This window comes from Lactuca serriola, chromosome 1 (assembly GCF_051521515.1).
Source record: "Lactuca serriola cultivar US96UC23 chromosome 1, Lser_US96UC23_V15, whole genome shotgun sequence".
Lineage (NCBI taxonomy): Eukaryota > Viridiplantae > Streptophyta > Magnoliopsida > Asterales > Asteraceae > Lactuca > Lactuca serriola.
The window spans coordinates 203,213,539-203,226,923 of NC_136408.1; the positions used below are offsets into that span (position 1 = coordinate 203,213,539).

General features: G+C 50.0%; 40 non-coding genes across 40 annotated transcripts in view; all 40 read right to left on the reverse strand.

Annotated features, from left to right (window-relative positions):
• LOC145084599 (5S ribosomal RNA) overlaps positions 1-55 on the reverse strand; it is a 119-nt gene extending 64 nt beyond the window's left edge. The window contains exon 1 of the ribosomal RNA XR_013699039.1: positions 1-55. This exon is cut by the window's left edge and continues 64 nt beyond it. This is a non-coding gene — a ribosomal RNA (5S ribosomal RNA).
• A 231-nt stretch (positions 56-286) lies between these two features.
• On the reverse strand, positions 287-405 carry LOC145080950 (5S ribosomal RNA). The gene has a single exon (XR_013695520.1). It is a non-coding gene; the product is annotated as a 5S ribosomal RNA (ribosomal RNA).
• Positions 406-636: 231 nt separating this feature from the next.
• LOC145083159 (5S ribosomal RNA) lies at positions 637-755 on the reverse strand. Its single transcript, XR_013697644.1, has one exon. It is a non-coding gene; the product is annotated as a 5S ribosomal RNA (ribosomal RNA).
• Positions 756-972: 217 nt separating this feature from the next.
• On the reverse strand, positions 973-1,091 carry LOC145083724 (5S ribosomal RNA). The gene has a single exon (XR_013698187.1). It is a non-coding gene; the product is annotated as a 5S ribosomal RNA (ribosomal RNA).
• A 217-nt stretch (positions 1,092-1,308) lies between these two features.
• On the reverse strand, positions 1,309-1,427 carry LOC145083725 (5S ribosomal RNA). The gene has a single exon (XR_013698188.1). It is a non-coding gene; the product is annotated as a 5S ribosomal RNA (ribosomal RNA).
• Positions 1,428-1,644: 217 nt separating this feature from the next.
• On the reverse strand, positions 1,645-1,763 carry LOC145085639 (5S ribosomal RNA). Its single transcript, XR_013700032.1, has one exon. It is a non-coding gene; the product is annotated as a 5S ribosomal RNA (ribosomal RNA).
• A 217-nt stretch (positions 1,764-1,980) lies between these two features.
• LOC145085106 (5S ribosomal RNA) lies at positions 1,981-2,099 on the reverse strand. The gene has a single exon (XR_013699520.1). It is a non-coding gene; the product is annotated as a 5S ribosomal RNA (ribosomal RNA).
• A 217-nt stretch (positions 2,100-2,316) lies between these two features.
• On the reverse strand, positions 2,317-2,435 carry LOC145085098 (5S ribosomal RNA). Its single transcript, XR_013699512.1, has one exon. It is a non-coding gene; the product is annotated as a 5S ribosomal RNA (ribosomal RNA).
• Positions 2,436-2,651: 216 nt separating this feature from the next.
• LOC145085640 (5S ribosomal RNA) lies at positions 2,652-2,770 on the reverse strand. Its single transcript, XR_013700033.1, has one exon. It is a non-coding gene; the product is annotated as a 5S ribosomal RNA (ribosomal RNA).
• A 217-nt stretch (positions 2,771-2,987) lies between these two features.
• On the reverse strand, positions 2,988-3,106 carry LOC145084992 (5S ribosomal RNA). The gene has a single exon (XR_013699411.1). It is a non-coding gene; the product is annotated as a 5S ribosomal RNA (ribosomal RNA).
• A 217-nt stretch (positions 3,107-3,323) lies between these two features.
• On the reverse strand, positions 3,324-3,442 carry LOC145085301 (5S ribosomal RNA). Its single transcript, XR_013699706.1, has one exon. It is a non-coding gene; the product is annotated as a 5S ribosomal RNA (ribosomal RNA).
• A 217-nt stretch (positions 3,443-3,659) lies between these two features.
• LOC145085641 (5S ribosomal RNA) lies at positions 3,660-3,778 on the reverse strand. The gene has a single exon (XR_013700034.1). It is a non-coding gene; the product is annotated as a 5S ribosomal RNA (ribosomal RNA).
• A 217-nt stretch (positions 3,779-3,995) lies between these two features.
• Positions 3,996-4,114, reverse strand: LOC145085107 (5S ribosomal RNA). Its single transcript, XR_013699521.1, has one exon. It is a non-coding gene; the product is annotated as a 5S ribosomal RNA (ribosomal RNA).
• A 217-nt stretch (positions 4,115-4,331) lies between these two features.
• On the reverse strand, positions 4,332-4,450 carry LOC145085714 (5S ribosomal RNA). The gene has a single exon (XR_013700105.1). It is a non-coding gene; the product is annotated as a 5S ribosomal RNA (ribosomal RNA).
• A 216-nt stretch (positions 4,451-4,666) lies between these two features.
• LOC145083726 (5S ribosomal RNA) lies at positions 4,667-4,785 on the reverse strand. Its single transcript, XR_013698189.1, has one exon. It is a non-coding gene; the product is annotated as a 5S ribosomal RNA (ribosomal RNA).
• Positions 4,786-5,002: 217 nt separating this feature from the next.
• LOC145083455 (5S ribosomal RNA) lies at positions 5,003-5,121 on the reverse strand. Its single transcript, XR_013697930.1, has one exon. It is a non-coding gene; the product is annotated as a 5S ribosomal RNA (ribosomal RNA).
• Positions 5,122-5,338: 217 nt separating this feature from the next.
• Positions 5,339-5,457, reverse strand: LOC145085642 (5S ribosomal RNA). Its single transcript, XR_013700035.1, has one exon. It is a non-coding gene; the product is annotated as a 5S ribosomal RNA (ribosomal RNA).
• A 217-nt stretch (positions 5,458-5,674) lies between these two features.
• LOC145085472 (5S ribosomal RNA) lies at positions 5,675-5,793 on the reverse strand. Its single transcript, XR_013699870.1, has one exon. It is a non-coding gene; the product is annotated as a 5S ribosomal RNA (ribosomal RNA).
• A 217-nt stretch (positions 5,794-6,010) lies between these two features.
• LOC145085715 (5S ribosomal RNA) lies at positions 6,011-6,129 on the reverse strand. Its single transcript, XR_013700106.1, has one exon. It is a non-coding gene; the product is annotated as a 5S ribosomal RNA (ribosomal RNA).
• A 216-nt stretch (positions 6,130-6,345) lies between these two features.
• Positions 6,346-6,464, reverse strand: LOC145083727 (5S ribosomal RNA). Its single transcript, XR_013698190.1, has one exon. It is a non-coding gene; the product is annotated as a 5S ribosomal RNA (ribosomal RNA).
• Positions 6,465-6,682: 218 nt separating this feature from the next.
• On the reverse strand, positions 6,683-6,801 carry LOC145085644 (5S ribosomal RNA). Its single transcript, XR_013700037.1, has one exon. It is a non-coding gene; the product is annotated as a 5S ribosomal RNA (ribosomal RNA).
• Positions 6,802-7,018: 217 nt separating this feature from the next.
• LOC145084993 (5S ribosomal RNA) lies at positions 7,019-7,137 on the reverse strand. Its single transcript, XR_013699412.1, has one exon. It is a non-coding gene; the product is annotated as a 5S ribosomal RNA (ribosomal RNA).
• Positions 7,138-7,354: 217 nt separating this feature from the next.
• Positions 7,355-7,473, reverse strand: LOC145085302 (5S ribosomal RNA). Its single transcript, XR_013699707.1, has one exon. It is a non-coding gene; the product is annotated as a 5S ribosomal RNA (ribosomal RNA).
• Positions 7,474-7,690: 217 nt separating this feature from the next.
• LOC145083377 (5S ribosomal RNA) lies at positions 7,691-7,809 on the reverse strand. Its single transcript, XR_013697851.1, has one exon. It is a non-coding gene; the product is annotated as a 5S ribosomal RNA (ribosomal RNA).
• A 217-nt stretch (positions 7,810-8,026) lies between these two features.
• Positions 8,027-8,145, reverse strand: LOC145085645 (5S ribosomal RNA). Its single transcript, XR_013700038.1, has one exon. It is a non-coding gene; the product is annotated as a 5S ribosomal RNA (ribosomal RNA).
• A 217-nt stretch (positions 8,146-8,362) lies between these two features.
• Positions 8,363-8,481, reverse strand: LOC145085109 (5S ribosomal RNA). Its single transcript, XR_013699523.1, has one exon. It is a non-coding gene; the product is annotated as a 5S ribosomal RNA (ribosomal RNA).
• Positions 8,482-8,698: 217 nt separating this feature from the next.
• On the reverse strand, positions 8,699-8,817 carry LOC145085099 (5S ribosomal RNA). The gene has a single exon (XR_013699513.1). It is a non-coding gene; the product is annotated as a 5S ribosomal RNA (ribosomal RNA).
• A 216-nt stretch (positions 8,818-9,033) lies between these two features.
• On the reverse strand, positions 9,034-9,152 carry LOC145085647 (5S ribosomal RNA). The gene has a single exon (XR_013700039.1). It is a non-coding gene; the product is annotated as a 5S ribosomal RNA (ribosomal RNA).
• A 217-nt stretch (positions 9,153-9,369) lies between these two features.
• LOC145084994 (5S ribosomal RNA) lies at positions 9,370-9,488 on the reverse strand. Its single transcript, XR_013699413.1, has one exon. It is a non-coding gene; the product is annotated as a 5S ribosomal RNA (ribosomal RNA).
• A 217-nt stretch (positions 9,489-9,705) lies between these two features.
• On the reverse strand, positions 9,706-9,824 carry LOC145085303 (5S ribosomal RNA). Its single transcript, XR_013699708.1, has one exon. It is a non-coding gene; the product is annotated as a 5S ribosomal RNA (ribosomal RNA).
• A 217-nt stretch (positions 9,825-10,041) lies between these two features.
• On the reverse strand, positions 10,042-10,160 carry LOC145085648 (5S ribosomal RNA). The gene has a single exon (XR_013700040.1). It is a non-coding gene; the product is annotated as a 5S ribosomal RNA (ribosomal RNA).
• A 217-nt stretch (positions 10,161-10,377) lies between these two features.
• LOC145085110 (5S ribosomal RNA) lies at positions 10,378-10,496 on the reverse strand. Its single transcript, XR_013699524.1, has one exon. It is a non-coding gene; the product is annotated as a 5S ribosomal RNA (ribosomal RNA).
• A 217-nt stretch (positions 10,497-10,713) lies between these two features.
• On the reverse strand, positions 10,714-10,832 carry LOC145085716 (5S ribosomal RNA). Its single transcript, XR_013700107.1, has one exon. It is a non-coding gene; the product is annotated as a 5S ribosomal RNA (ribosomal RNA).
• Positions 10,833-11,048: 216 nt separating this feature from the next.
• Positions 11,049-11,167, reverse strand: LOC145083729 (5S ribosomal RNA). Its single transcript, XR_013698191.1, has one exon. It is a non-coding gene; the product is annotated as a 5S ribosomal RNA (ribosomal RNA).
• Positions 11,168-11,384: 217 nt separating this feature from the next.
• Positions 11,385-11,503, reverse strand: LOC145083456 (5S ribosomal RNA). The gene has a single exon (XR_013697931.1). It is a non-coding gene; the product is annotated as a 5S ribosomal RNA (ribosomal RNA).
• Positions 11,504-11,720: 217 nt separating this feature from the next.
• LOC145085649 (5S ribosomal RNA) lies at positions 11,721-11,839 on the reverse strand. Its single transcript, XR_013700041.1, has one exon. It is a non-coding gene; the product is annotated as a 5S ribosomal RNA (ribosomal RNA).
• A 217-nt stretch (positions 11,840-12,056) lies between these two features.
• LOC145085473 (5S ribosomal RNA) lies at positions 12,057-12,175 on the reverse strand. Its single transcript, XR_013699871.1, has one exon. It is a non-coding gene; the product is annotated as a 5S ribosomal RNA (ribosomal RNA).
• A 217-nt stretch (positions 12,176-12,392) lies between these two features.
• On the reverse strand, positions 12,393-12,511 carry LOC145085717 (5S ribosomal RNA). The gene has a single exon (XR_013700108.1). It is a non-coding gene; the product is annotated as a 5S ribosomal RNA (ribosomal RNA).
• Positions 12,512-12,727: 216 nt separating this feature from the next.
• On the reverse strand, positions 12,728-12,846 carry LOC145083730 (5S ribosomal RNA). The gene has a single exon (XR_013698192.1). It is a non-coding gene; the product is annotated as a 5S ribosomal RNA (ribosomal RNA).
• Positions 12,847-13,064: 218 nt separating this feature from the next.
• On the reverse strand, positions 13,065-13,183 carry LOC145085650 (5S ribosomal RNA). The gene has a single exon (XR_013700042.1). It is a non-coding gene; the product is annotated as a 5S ribosomal RNA (ribosomal RNA).
• Between the last annotated feature and the right edge of the window lie 202 nt (positions 13,184-13,385).

The window sequence follows — 13,385 nt, forward strand, 5'->3', positions numbered from 1 at the left end:
TTAACTGTGGAGTTCTGATGGGATCCGGTGCATTAGTGCTGGTATGATCGCACCCGAAATACTATCCATGTTTATTGTTTTTATGTGTTACAAGACGCAGAACCTCCTTTGTTTTGGTACGCGGGGCGTGGGACCCACGTGACCGATCGGCTCCGTTCCAAAAATACGAAAAGCATCAACCATGAACCGGAGGGCACCCGAGCATAGAAATAGCAAGAAAGAAAGGAAAAAAAGCAAAAAAACCGCACGTAAAATCTAAAAAAACGCAAACGGACAACGAAAAAGGGGGGTGCAACACGAGGACTTCCCAGGGGGTCACCCATCCTAGTACTACTCTCGCCCAAGCACGCTTAACTGCGGAGTTCTGATGGGATCCGGTGCATTAGTGCTGGTATGATCGCACCCGAAATACTATCCATGTTTATTGTTTTTATGTGTTACAAGACGCAGAACCTCCTTTGTTTTGGTACGCGGGGCGTGGGACCCACGTGACCGATCGGCTCCGTTCCAAAAATACGAAAAGCATCAACCATGAACCGGAGGGCACCCGAGCATAGAAATAGCAAGAAAGAAAGGAAAAAAAGCAAAAAAACCGCACGTAAAATCTAAAAAAACGCAAACGGACAACGAAAAAGGGGGGTGCAACACGAGGGTTTCCCAGGGGGTCACCCATCCTAGTACTACTCTCGCCCAAGCACGCTTAACTGCGGAGTTCTGATGGGATCCGGTGCATTAGTGCTGGTATGATCGCACCCGAAATACTATCCATGCTTATTGTTTTTATGTGTTACAAGACGCAGAACCTCGTTTGCTTTCGTAGGCGAGACGTGGGACCCACGTGAGAGATCGGCTCCGTTCGGGAAACACGAAAACAATCAACATTGAACCGGAGGCCGCCCGAGCATCGACATAGGAAGAAAGAAAAAAAAAGGCACCTAAAACATAAAAAAACGCAGACGGGCAACGAAAAAGGGGGTGCAACACGAGGACTTCCCAGGGGGTCATCCATCCTAGTACTACTCTCGCCCAAGCACGCTTAACTGCGGAGTTCTGATGGGATCCGGTGCATTAGTGCTGGTATGATCGCACCCGAAATACTATCCATGCTTATTGTTTTTATGTCTTACAAGACGCAGAACCTCGTTTGCTTTCTTAGGCGAGGCGTGGGACCCACGTGAGGGATTGGCTCCGTTCGGGAAAGACGAAAACAATAAACATTGAACCGGAGGCCGCCCAAGCATCGACATAGGAAGAAAGAAAAAAAAAGGCACCTCAAACATAAAAAAACTCAGACGGGTAACGAAAAAGGGGGTGCAACACGAGGACTTCCCAGGGGGTCATCCATCCTAGTACTACTCTCGCCCAAGCACGCTTAACTGCGGAGTTCTGATGGGATCCGGTGCATTAGTGCTGGTATGATCGCACCCGAAATACTATCCATGCTTATTGTTTTTATGTCTTACAAGACGCAGAACCTCGTTTGCTTTCGTAGGCGAGGCGTGGGACCCACGTGAGGGATTGGCTCCGTTCGGGAAAGACGAAAACAATAAACATTGAACCGGAGGCCGCCCGAGCATCGACATAGGAAGAAAGAACAAAAAAGGCACCTGAAACATAAAAAAACGCAGACGGGCAACGAAAAATGGGGTGCAACACGAGGACTTCCCAGGGGGTCACCCATCCTAGTACTACTCTCGCCCAAGCGCGCTTAACTGCGGAGTTCTGATAGGATCCGGTGCATTAGTGCGGGTATTATCGCACCCGAAATACTATCCATGCTTATTGTTTTTATGTCTTACAAGATGCAGAACCTCGTTTGCTTTCGTAGGCGAGGCGTGGGACCCACGTGAGGGATCGGCTCCGTTCGGGAAACACGAAAACAATCAACATTGAACCGTAGGCCGCCCGAGCATCGACATAGGAAGAAAGAAAAAAAAAGGCACCTAAAACATAAAAAAACACAGACGGGCAACGAAAAAGGGGGTGCAACACGAGGACTTCCCAGGGGGTCAGCCATCCTAGTACTACTCTCGCCCAAGCATGCTTAACTGCGGAGTTCTGATGGGATCCGGTGCATTAGTGCTGGTATGATCGCACCCGAAATACTATCCATGCTTATTGCTTTTATGTCTTACAAGACGCAGAACCTCGTTCGCTTTCGTAGGCGAGGCGTGGGACCCACGTGAGGGGTCGGCTCCGTTCGGGAAACACGAAAACAATCAACATTGAACCGGAGGCCGCTCGAGCATCGACATAGGAAGAAAGAAAAAAAAAGGCACCTAAAACATCAAAAAACGCAGACGGGCAACGAAAAAGGGGGTGCAACACGAGGACTTCCAAGGGGGCCACCCATCCTAGTACTACTCTCGCCCAAGCACGCTTAACTGCGGAGTTCTGATGGGATCCGGTGCAGTAGTGCTGGTATGATCGCACCCGAAATACTATCCATGCTTATTGTTTTTATGTCTTACAAGTCGCAGAACCTCGTTTGCTTTCGTAGGCGAGACGTGGGACCCACGTGAGAGATCGGCTCCGTTCGGGAAACACGAAAACAATCAACATTGAACCGGAGGCCGCCCGAGCATCGACATAGGAAGAAAGAAAAAAAAGGCACCTGAAACATAAAAAAACGCAGACGGGCAACGAAAAATGGGGTGCAACACGAGGACTTCCCAGGGGGTCACCCATCCTAGTACTACTCTCGCCCAAGCGCGCTTAACTGCGGAGTTCTGATAGGATCCGGTGCATTAGTGCGGGTATTATCGCACCCGAAATACTATCCATGCTTATTGTTTTTATGTCTTACAAGATGCAGAACCTCGTTTGCTTTCGTAGGCGAGGCGTGGGACCCACGTGAGGGATCGGCTCCGTTCGGGAAACACGAAAACAATCAACATTGAACCGGAGGCCGCCCGAGCATCGACATAGGAAGAAAGAAAAAAAAAGGCACCTAAAACATAAAAAAACGCAGACGGGCAACGAAAAAGGGGGTGCAACACGAGGACTTCCCAGGGGGTCTGCCATCCTAGTACTACTCTCGCCCAAGCACGCTTAACTGCGGAGTTCTGATGGGATCCGGTGCAGTAGTGCTGGTATGATCGCACCCGAAATACTATCCATGCTTATTGTTTTTATGTCTTACAAGACGCAGAACCTCGTTTGCTTTCGTAGGCGAGACGTGGGACCCACGTGAGAGATCGGCTCCGTTCGGGAAACACGAAAACAATCAACATTGAACCGGAGGCCGCCCGAGCATCGACATAGGAAGAAAGAAAAAAAAAGGCACCTAAAACATAAAAAAACGCAGACGGGCAACGAAAAAGGGGGTGCAACACGAGGACTTCCCAGGGGTTCATCCATCCTAGTACTACTCTCGCCCAAGCACGCTTAACTGCGGAGTTCTGATGGGATCCGGTGCATTAGTGCTGGTATGATCGCACCCGAAATACTATCCATGCTTATTGTTTTTATGTCTTACAAGACGCAGAACCTCGTTTGCTTTCGTAGGCGAGGCGTGGGACCCACGTGAGGGATTGGCTCCGTTCGGGAAAGACGAAAACAATAAACATTGAACCGGAGGCCGCCCGAGCATCGACATAGGAAGAAAGAACAAAAAAGGCACCTGAAACATAAAAAAACGCAGACGGGCAATGAAAAATGGGGTGCAACACGAGGACTTCCCAGGGGGTCACCCATCCTAGTACTACTCTCGCCCAAGCGCGCTTAACTGCGGAGTTCTGATAGGATCCGGTGCATTAGTGCGGGTATTATCGCACCCGAAATACTATCCATGCTTATTGTTTTTATGTCTTACAAGATGCAGAACCTCGTTTGCTTTCGTAGGCGAGGCGTGGGACCCACGTGAGGGATCGGCTCCGTTCGGGAAACACGAAAACAATCAACATTGAACCGGAGGCCGCCCGAGCATCGACATAGGAAGAAAGAAAAAAAAAGGCACCTAAAACATAAAAAAACACAGACGGGCAACGAAAAAGGGGGTGCAACACGAGGACTTCCCAGGGGGTCAGCCATCCTAGTACTACTCTCGCCCAAGCATGCTTAACTGCGGAGTTCTGATGGGATCCGGTGCATTAGTGCTGGTATGATCGCACCCGAAATACTATCCATGCTTATTGCTTTTATGTCTTACAAGACGCAGAACCTCGTTCGCTTTCGTAGGCGAGGCGTGGGACCCACGTGAGGGGTCGGCTCCGTTCGGGAAACACGAAAACAATCAACATTGAACCGGAGGCCGCTCGAGCATCGACATAGGAAGAAAGAAAAAAAAAGGCACCTAAAACATCAAAAAACGCAGACGGGCAACGAAAAAGGGGGTGCAACACGAGGACTTCCAAGGGGGCCACCCATCCTAGTACTACTCTCGCCCAAGCACGCTTAACTGCGGAGTTCTGATCGGATCCGGTGCAGTAGTGCTGGTATGATCGCACCCGAAATACTATCCATGCTTATTGTTTTTATGTCTTACAAGTCGCAGAACCTCGTTTGCTTTCGTAGGCGAGACGTGGGACCCACGTGAGAGATCGGCTCCGTTCGGGAAACACGAAAACAATCAACATTGAACCAGAGGCCGCCCGAGCATCGACATAGGAAGAAAGAAAAAAAAGGCACCTAAAACATAAAAAAACGCAGACGGGCAACGAAAAAGGGGGTGCAACACGAGGACTTCCCAGGGGGTCATCCATCCTAGTACTACTCTCGCCCAAGCACGCTTAACTGCGGAGTTCTGATGGGATCCGGTGCATTAGTGCTGGTATGATCGCACCCGAAATACTATCCATGCTTATTGTTTTTATGTCTTACAAGACGCAGAACCTCGTTTGCTTTCGTAGGCGAGACGTGGGACCCACGTGAGGGATCGGCTCCGTTCGGGAAACACGAAAACAATCAACATTGAACCGGAGGCCGCCCGAGCATCGACATAGGAAGAAAGAAAAAAAAAGGCACCTCAAACATAAAAAAACGCAGACGGGTAACGAAAAAGGGGGTGCAACACGAGGTCTTCCCAGGGGGTCATCCATCCTAGTACTACTCTCGCCCAAGCACGCTTAACTGCGGAGTTCTGATGGGATCCGGTGCATTAGTGCTGGTATGATCGCACCCGAAATACTATCCATGCTTATTGTTTTTATGTCTTACAAGACGCAGAACCTCGTTTGCTTTCGTAGGCGAGGCGTGGGACCCACGTGAGGGATTGGCTCCGTTCGGGAAAGACAAAAACAATAAACATTGAACCGGAGGCCGCCCGAGCATCGACATAGGAAGAAAGAACAAAAAAGGCACCTGAAACATAAAAAAACGCAGACGGGCAATGAAAAATGGGGTGCAACACGAGGACTTCCCAGGGGGTCACCCATCCTAGTACTACTCTCGCCCAAGCGCGCTTAACTGCGGAGTTCTGATAGGATCCGGTGCATTAGTGCGGGTATTATCGCACCCGAAATACTATCCATGCTTATTGTTTTTATGTCTTACAAGATGCAGAACCTCGTTTGCTTTCGTAGGCGAGGCGTGGGACCCACGTGAGGGATCGGCTCCGTTCGGGAAACACGAAAACAATCAACATTGAACCGGAGGCCGCCCGAGCATCGACATAGGAAGAAAGAAAAAAAAAGGCACCTAAAACATAAAAAAACACAGACGGGCAACGAAAAAGGGGGTGCAACACGAGGACTTCCCAGGGGGTCAGCCATCCTAGTACTACTCTCACCCAAGCATGCTTAACTGCGGAGTTCTGATGGGATCCGGTGCATTAGTGCTGGTATGATCGCACCCGAAATACTATCCATGCTTATTGCTTTTATGTCTTACAAGACGCAGAACCTCGTTCGCTTTCGTAGGCGAGGCGTGGGACCCACGTGAGGGGTCGGCTCCGTTCGGGAAACACGAAAACAATCAACATTGAACCGGAGGCCGCTCGAGCATCGACATAGGAAGAAAGAAAAAAAAAGGCACCTAAAACATCAAAAAACGCAGACGGGCAACGAAAAAGGGGGTGCAACACGAGGACTTCCAAGGGGGCCACCCATCCTAGTACTACTCTCGCCCAAGCACGCTTAACTGCGGAGTTCTGATCGGATCCGGTGCAGTAGTGCTGGTATGATCGCACCCGAAATACTATCCATGCTTATTGTTTTTATGTCTTACAAGTCGCAGAACCTCGTTTGCTTTCGTAGGCGAGACGTGGGACCCACGTGAGAGATCGGCTCCGTTCGGGAAACACGAAAACAATCAACATTGAACCAGAGGCCGCCCGAGCATCGACATAGGAAGAAAGAAAAAAAAGGCACCTAAAACATAAAAAAACGCAGACGGGCAACGAAAAAGGGGGTGCAACACGAGGACTTCCCAGGGGGTCATCCATCCTAGTACTACTCTCGCCCAAGCACGCTTAACTGCGGAGTTCTGATGGGATCCGGTGCATTAGTGCTGGTATGATCGCACCCGAAATACTATCCATGCTTATTGTTTTTATGTCTTACAAGACGCAGAACCTCGTTTGCTTTCGTAGGCGAGACGTGGGACCCACGTGAGGGATCGGCTCCGTTCGGGAAACACGAAAACAATCAACATTGAACCGGAGGCCGCCCGAGCATCGACATAGGAAGAAAGAAAAAAAAAAGGCACCTAAAACATAAAAAAACGCAGACGGGCAACGAAAAAGGGGGTGCAACACGAGGACTTCCCAGGGGGTCACCCATCCTAGTACTACTCTCGCCCAAGCGCGCTTAACTGCGGAGTTCTGATAGGATCCGGTGCATTAGTGCGGGTATTATCGCACCCGAAATACTATCCATGCTTATTGTTTTTATGTCTTACAAGATGCAGAACCTCGTTTGCTTTCGTAGGCGAGGCGTGGGACCCACGTGAGGGATCGGCTCCGTTCGGGAAACACGAAAACAATCAACATTGAACCGGAGGCCGCCCGAGCATCGACATAGGAAGAAAGAAAAAAAAAGGCACCTAAAACATAAAAAAACGCAGACGGGCAACGAAAAAGGGGGTGCAACACGAGGACTTCCCAGGGGGTCTGCCATCCTAGTACTACTCTCGCCCAAGCACGCTTAACTGCGGAGTTCTGATGGGATCCGGTGCAGTAGTGCTGGTATGATCGCACCCGAAATACTATCCATGCTTATTGTTTTTATGTCTTACAAGACGCAGAACCTCGTTTGCTTTCGTAGGCGAGACGTGGGACCCACGTGAGAGATCGGCTCCGTTCGGGAAACACGAAAACAATCAACATTGAACCGGAGGCCGCCCGAGCATCGACATAGGAAGAAAGAAAAAAAAAGGCACCTAAAACATAAAAAAACGCAGACGGGCAACGAAAAAGGGGGTGCAACACGAGGACTTCCCAGGGGTTCATCCATCCTAGTACTACTCTCGCCCAAGCACGCTTAACTGCGGAGTTCTGATGGGATCCGGTGCATTAGTGCTGGTATGATCGCACCCGAAATACTATCCATGCTTATTGTTTTTATGTCTTACAAGACGCAGAACCTCGTTTGCTTTCGTAGGCGAGGCGTGGGACCCACGTGAGGGATTGGCTCCGTTCGGGAAAGACGAAAACAATAAACATTGAACCGGAGGCCGCCCGAGCATCGACATAGGAAGAAAGAAAAAAAAAGGCACCTAAAACATAAAAAAACGCAGACGGGCAACGAAAAAGGGGGTGCAACACGAGGACTTCCTAGGGGGTCACCCATCCTAGTACTACTCTCGCCCAAGCACGCTTAACTGCGGAGTTCTGATGGGATCCGGTGCATTAGTGCTGGTATGATCGCACCCGAAATACTATCCATGCTTATTGTTTTTATGTCTTACAAGACGCAGAACCTCGTTTGCTTTCGTAGGCGAGGCGTGGGACCCACGTGAGGGATTGGCTCCGTTCGGGAAAGACGAAAACAATAAACATTGAACCGGAGGCCGCCCGAGCATCGACATAGGAAGAAAGAACAAAAAAGGCACCTGAAACATAAAAAAACGCAGACGGGCAACGAAAAATGGGGTGCAACACGAGGACTTCCCAGGGGGTCACCCATCCTAGTACTACTCTCGCCCAAGCGCGCTTAACTGCGGAGTTCTGATAGGATCCGGTGCATTAGTGCGGGTATTATCGCACCCGAAATACTATCCATGCTTATTGTTTTTATGTCTTACAAGATGCAGAACCTCGTTTGCTTTCGTAGGCGAGGCGTGGGACCCACGTGAGGGATCGGCTCCGTTCGGGAAACACGAAAACAATCAACATTGAACCGTAGGCCGCCCGAGCATCGACATAGGAAGAAAGAAAAAAAAAGGCACCTAAAACATAAAAAAACACAGACGGGCAACGAAAAAGGGGGTGCAACACGAGGACTTCCCAGGGGGTCAGCCATCCTAGTACTACTCTCGCCCAAGCATGCTTAACTGCGGAGTTCTGATGGGATCCGGTGCATTAGTGCTGGTATGATCGCACCCGAAATACTATCCATGCTTATTGCTTTTATGTCTTACAAGACGCAGAACCTCGTTCGCTTTCGTAGGCGAGGCGTGGGACCCACGTGAGGGGTCGGCTCCGTTCGGGAAACACGAAAACAATCAACATTGAACCGGAGGCCGCTCGAGCATCGACATAGGAAGAAAGAAAAAAAAAGGCACCTAAAACATCAAAAAACGCAGACGGGCAACGAAAAAGGGGGTGCAACACGAGGACTTCCAAGGGGGCCACCCATCCTAGTACTACTCTCGCCCAAGCACGCTTAACTGCGGAGTTCTGATGGGATCCGGTGCAGTAGTGCTGGTATGATCGCACCCGAAATACTATCCATGCTTATTGTTTTTATGTCTTACAAGTCGCAGAACCTCGTTTGCTTTCGTAGGCGAGACGTGGGACCCACGTGAGAGATCGGCTCCGTTCGGGAAACACGAAAACAATCAACATTGAACCGGAGGCCGCCCGAGCATCGACATAGGAAGAAAGAAAAAAAAGGCACCTGAAACATAAAAAAACGCAGACGGGCAACGAAAAATGGGGTGCAACACGAGGACTTCCCAGGGGGTCACCCATCCTAGTACTACTCTCGCCCAAGCGCGCTTAACTGCGGAGTTCTGATAGGATCCGGTGCATTAGTGCGGGTATTATCGCACCCGAAATACTATCCATGCTTATTGTTTTTATGTCTTACAAGATGCAGAACCTCGTTTGCTTTCGTAGGCGAGGCGTGGGACCCACGTGAGGGATCGGCTCCGTTCGGGAAACACGAAAACAATCAACATTGAACCGGAGGCCGCCCGAGCATCGACATAGGAAGAAAGAAAAAAAAAGGCACCTAAAACATAAAAAAACGCAGACGGGCAACGAAAAAGGGGGTGCAACACGAGGACTTCCCAGGGGGTCTGCCATCCTAGTACTACTCTCGCCCAAGCACGCTTAACTGCGGAGTTCTGATGGGATCCGGTGCAGTAGTGCTGGTATGATCGCACCCGAAATACTATCCATGCTTATTGTTTTTATGTCTTACAAGACGCAGAACCTCGTTTGCTTTCGTAGGCGAGACGTGGGACCCACGTGAGAGATCGGCTCCGTTCGGGAAACACGAAAACAATCAACATTGAACCGGAGGCCGCCCGAGCATCGACATAGGAAGAAAGAAAAAAAAAGGCACCTAAAACATAAAAAAACGCAGACGGGCAACGAAAAAGGGGGTGCAACACGAGGACTTCCCAGGGGTTCATCCATCCTAGTACTACTCTCGCCCAAGCACGCTTAACTGCGGAGTTCTGATGGGATCCGGTGCATTAGTGCTGGTATGATCGCACCCGAAATACTATCCATGCTTATTGTTTTTATGTCTTACAAGACGCAGAACCTCGTTTGCTTTCGTAGGCGAGGCGTGGGACCCACGTGAGGGATTGGCTCCGTTCGGGAAAGACGAAAACAATAAACATTGAACCGGAGGCCGCCCGAGCATCGACATAGGAAGAAAGAACAAAAAAGGCACCTGAAACATAAAAAAACGCAGACGGGCAATGAAAAATGGGGTGCAACACGAGGACTTCCCAGGGGGTCACCCATCCTAGTACTACTCTCGCCCAAGCGCGCTTAACTGCGGAGTTCTGATAGGATCCGGTGCATTAGTGCGGGTATTATCGCACCCGAAATACTATCCATGCTTATTGTTTTTATGTCTTACAAGATGCAGAACCTCGTTTGCTTTCGTAGGCGAGGCGTGGGACCCACGTGAGGGATCGGCTCCGTTCGGGAAACACGAAAACAATCAACATTGAACCGGAGGCCGCCCGAGCATCGACATAGGAAGAAAGAAAAAAAAAGGCACCTAAAACATAAAAAAACACAGACGGGCAACGAAAAAGGGGGTGCAACACGAGGACTTCCCAGGGGGTCAGCCATCCTAGTACTACTCTCGCCCAAGCATGCTTAACTGCGGAGTTCTGATGGGATCCGGTGCATTAGTGCTGGTATGATCGCACCCGAAATACTATCCATGCTTATTGCTTTTATGTCTTACAAGACGCAGAACCTCGTTCGCTTTCGTAGGCGAGGCGTGGGACCCACGTGAGGGGTCGGCTCCGTTCGGGAAACACGAAAACAATCAACATTGAACCGGAGGCCGCTCGAGCATCGACATAGGAAGAAAGAAAAAAAAAGGCACCTAAAACATCAAAAAACGCAGACGGGCAACGAAAAAGGGGGTGCAACACGAGGACTTCCAAGGGGGCCACCCATCCTAGTACTACTCTCGCCCAAGCACGCTTAACTGCGGAGTTCTGATCGGATCCGGTGCAGTAGTGCTGGTATGATCGCACCCGAAATACTATCCATGCTTATTGTTTTTATGTCTTACAAGTCGCAGAACCTCGTTTGCTTTCGTAGGCGAGACGTGGGACCCACGTGAGAGATCGGCTCCGTTCGGGAAACACGAAAACAATCAACATTGAACCAGAGGCCGCCCGAGCATCGACATAGGAAGAAAGAAAAAAAAGGCACCTAAAACATAAAAAAACGCAGACGGGCAACGAAAAAGGGGGTGCAACACGAGGACTTCCCAGGGGGTCATCCATCCTAGTACTACTCTCGCCCAAGCACGCTTAACTGCGGAGTTCTGATGGGATCCGGTGCATTAGTGCTGGTATGATCGCACCCGAAATACTATCCATGCTTATTGTTTTTATGTCTTACAAGACGCAGAACCTCGTTTGCTTTCGTAGGCGAGACGTGGGACCCACGTGAGGGATCGGCTCCGTTCGGGAAACACGAAAACAATCAACATTGAACCGGAGGCCGCCCGAGCATCGACATAGGAAGAAAGAAAAAAAAAGGCACCTCAAACATAAAAAAACGCAGACGGGTAACGAAAAAGGGGGTGCAACACGAGGTCTTCCCAGGGGGTCATCCATCCTAGTACTACTCTCGCCCAAGCACGCTTAACTGCGGAGTTCTGATGGGATCCGGTGCATTAGTGCTGGTATGATCGCACCCGAAATACTATCCATGCTTATTGTTTTTATGTCTTACAAGACGCAGAACCTCGTTTGCTTTCGTAGGCGAGGCGTGGGACCCACGTGAGGGATTGGCTCCGTTCGGGAAAGACAAAAACAATAAACATTGAACCGGAGGCCGCCCGAGCATCGACATAGGAAGAAAGAACAAAAAAGGCACCTGAAACATAAAAAAACGCAGACGGGCAATGAAAAATGGGGTGCAACACGAGGACTTCCCAGGGGGTCACCCATCCTAGTACTACTCTCGCCCAAGCGCGCTTAACTGCGGAGTTCTGATAGGATCCGGTGCATTAGTGCGGGTATTATCGCACCCGAAATACTATCCATGCTTATTGTTTTTATGTCTTACAAGATGCAGAACCTCGTTTGCTTTCGTAGGCGAGGCGTGGGACCCACGTGAGGGATCGGCTCCGTTCGGGAAACACGAAAACAATCAACATTGAACCGGAGGCCGCCCGAGCATCGACATAGGAAGAAAGAAAAAAAAAGGCACCTAAAACATAAAAAAACACAGACGGGCAACGAAAAAGGGGGTGCAACACGAGGACTTCCCAGGGGGTCAGCCATCCTAGTACTACTCTCACCCAAGCATGCTTAACTGCGGAGTTCTGATGGGATCCGGTGCATTAGTGCTGGTATGATCGCACCCGAAATACTATCCATGCTTATTGCTTTTATGTCTTACAAGACGCAGAACCTCGTTCGCTTTCGTAGGCGAGGCGTGGGACCCACGTGAGGGGTCGGCTCCGTTCGGGAAACACGAAAACAATCAACATTGAACCGGAGGCCGCTCGAGCATCGACATAGGAAGAAAGAAAAAAAAAGGCACCTAAAACATCAAAAAACGCAGACGGGCAACGAAAAAGGGGGTGCAACACGAGGACTTCCAAGGGGGCCACCCATCCTAGTACTACTCTCGCCCAAGCACGCTTAACTGCGGAGTTCTGATCGGATCCGGTGCAGTAGTGCTGGTATGATCGCACCCGAAATACTATCCATGCTTATTGTTTTTATGTCTTACAAGTCGCAGAACCTCGTTTGCTTTCGTAGGCGAGACGTGGGACCCACGTGAGAGATCGGCTCCGTTCGGGAAACACGAAAACAATCAACATTGAACCAGAGGCCGCCCGAGCATCGACATAGGAAGAAAGAAAAAAAAGGCACCTAAAACATAAAAAAACGCAGACGGGCAACGAAAAAGGGGGTGCAACACGAGGACTTCCCAGGGGGTCATCCATCCTAGTACTACTCTCGCCCAAGCACGCTTAACTGCGGAGTTCTGATGGGATCCGGTGCATTAGTGCTGGTATGATCGCACCCGAAATACTATCCATGCTTATTGTTTTTATGTCTTACAAGACGCAGAACCTCGTTTGCTTTCGTAGGCGAGACGTGGGACCCACGTGAGGGATCGGCTCCGTTCGGGAAACACGAAAACAATCAACATTGAACCGGAGGCCGCCCGAGCATCGACATAGGAAGAAAGAAAAAAAAAAGGCACCTAAAACATAAAAAAACGCAGACGGGCAACGAAAAAGGGGGTGCAACACGAGGACTTCCCAGGGGGTCACCCATCCTAGTACTACTCTCGCCCAAGCGCGCTTAACTGCGGAGTTCTGATAGGATCCGGTGCATTAGTGCGGGTATTATCGCACCCGAAATACTATCCATGCTTATTGTTTTTATGTCTTACAAGATGCAGAACCTCGTTTGCTTTCGTAGGCGAGGCGTGGGACCCACGTGAGGGATCGGCTCCGTTCGGGAAACACGAAAACAATCAACATTGAACCGGAGGCCGCCCGAGCATCGACATAGGAAGAAAGAAAAAAAAAGGCACCTAAAACATAAAAAAACGCAGA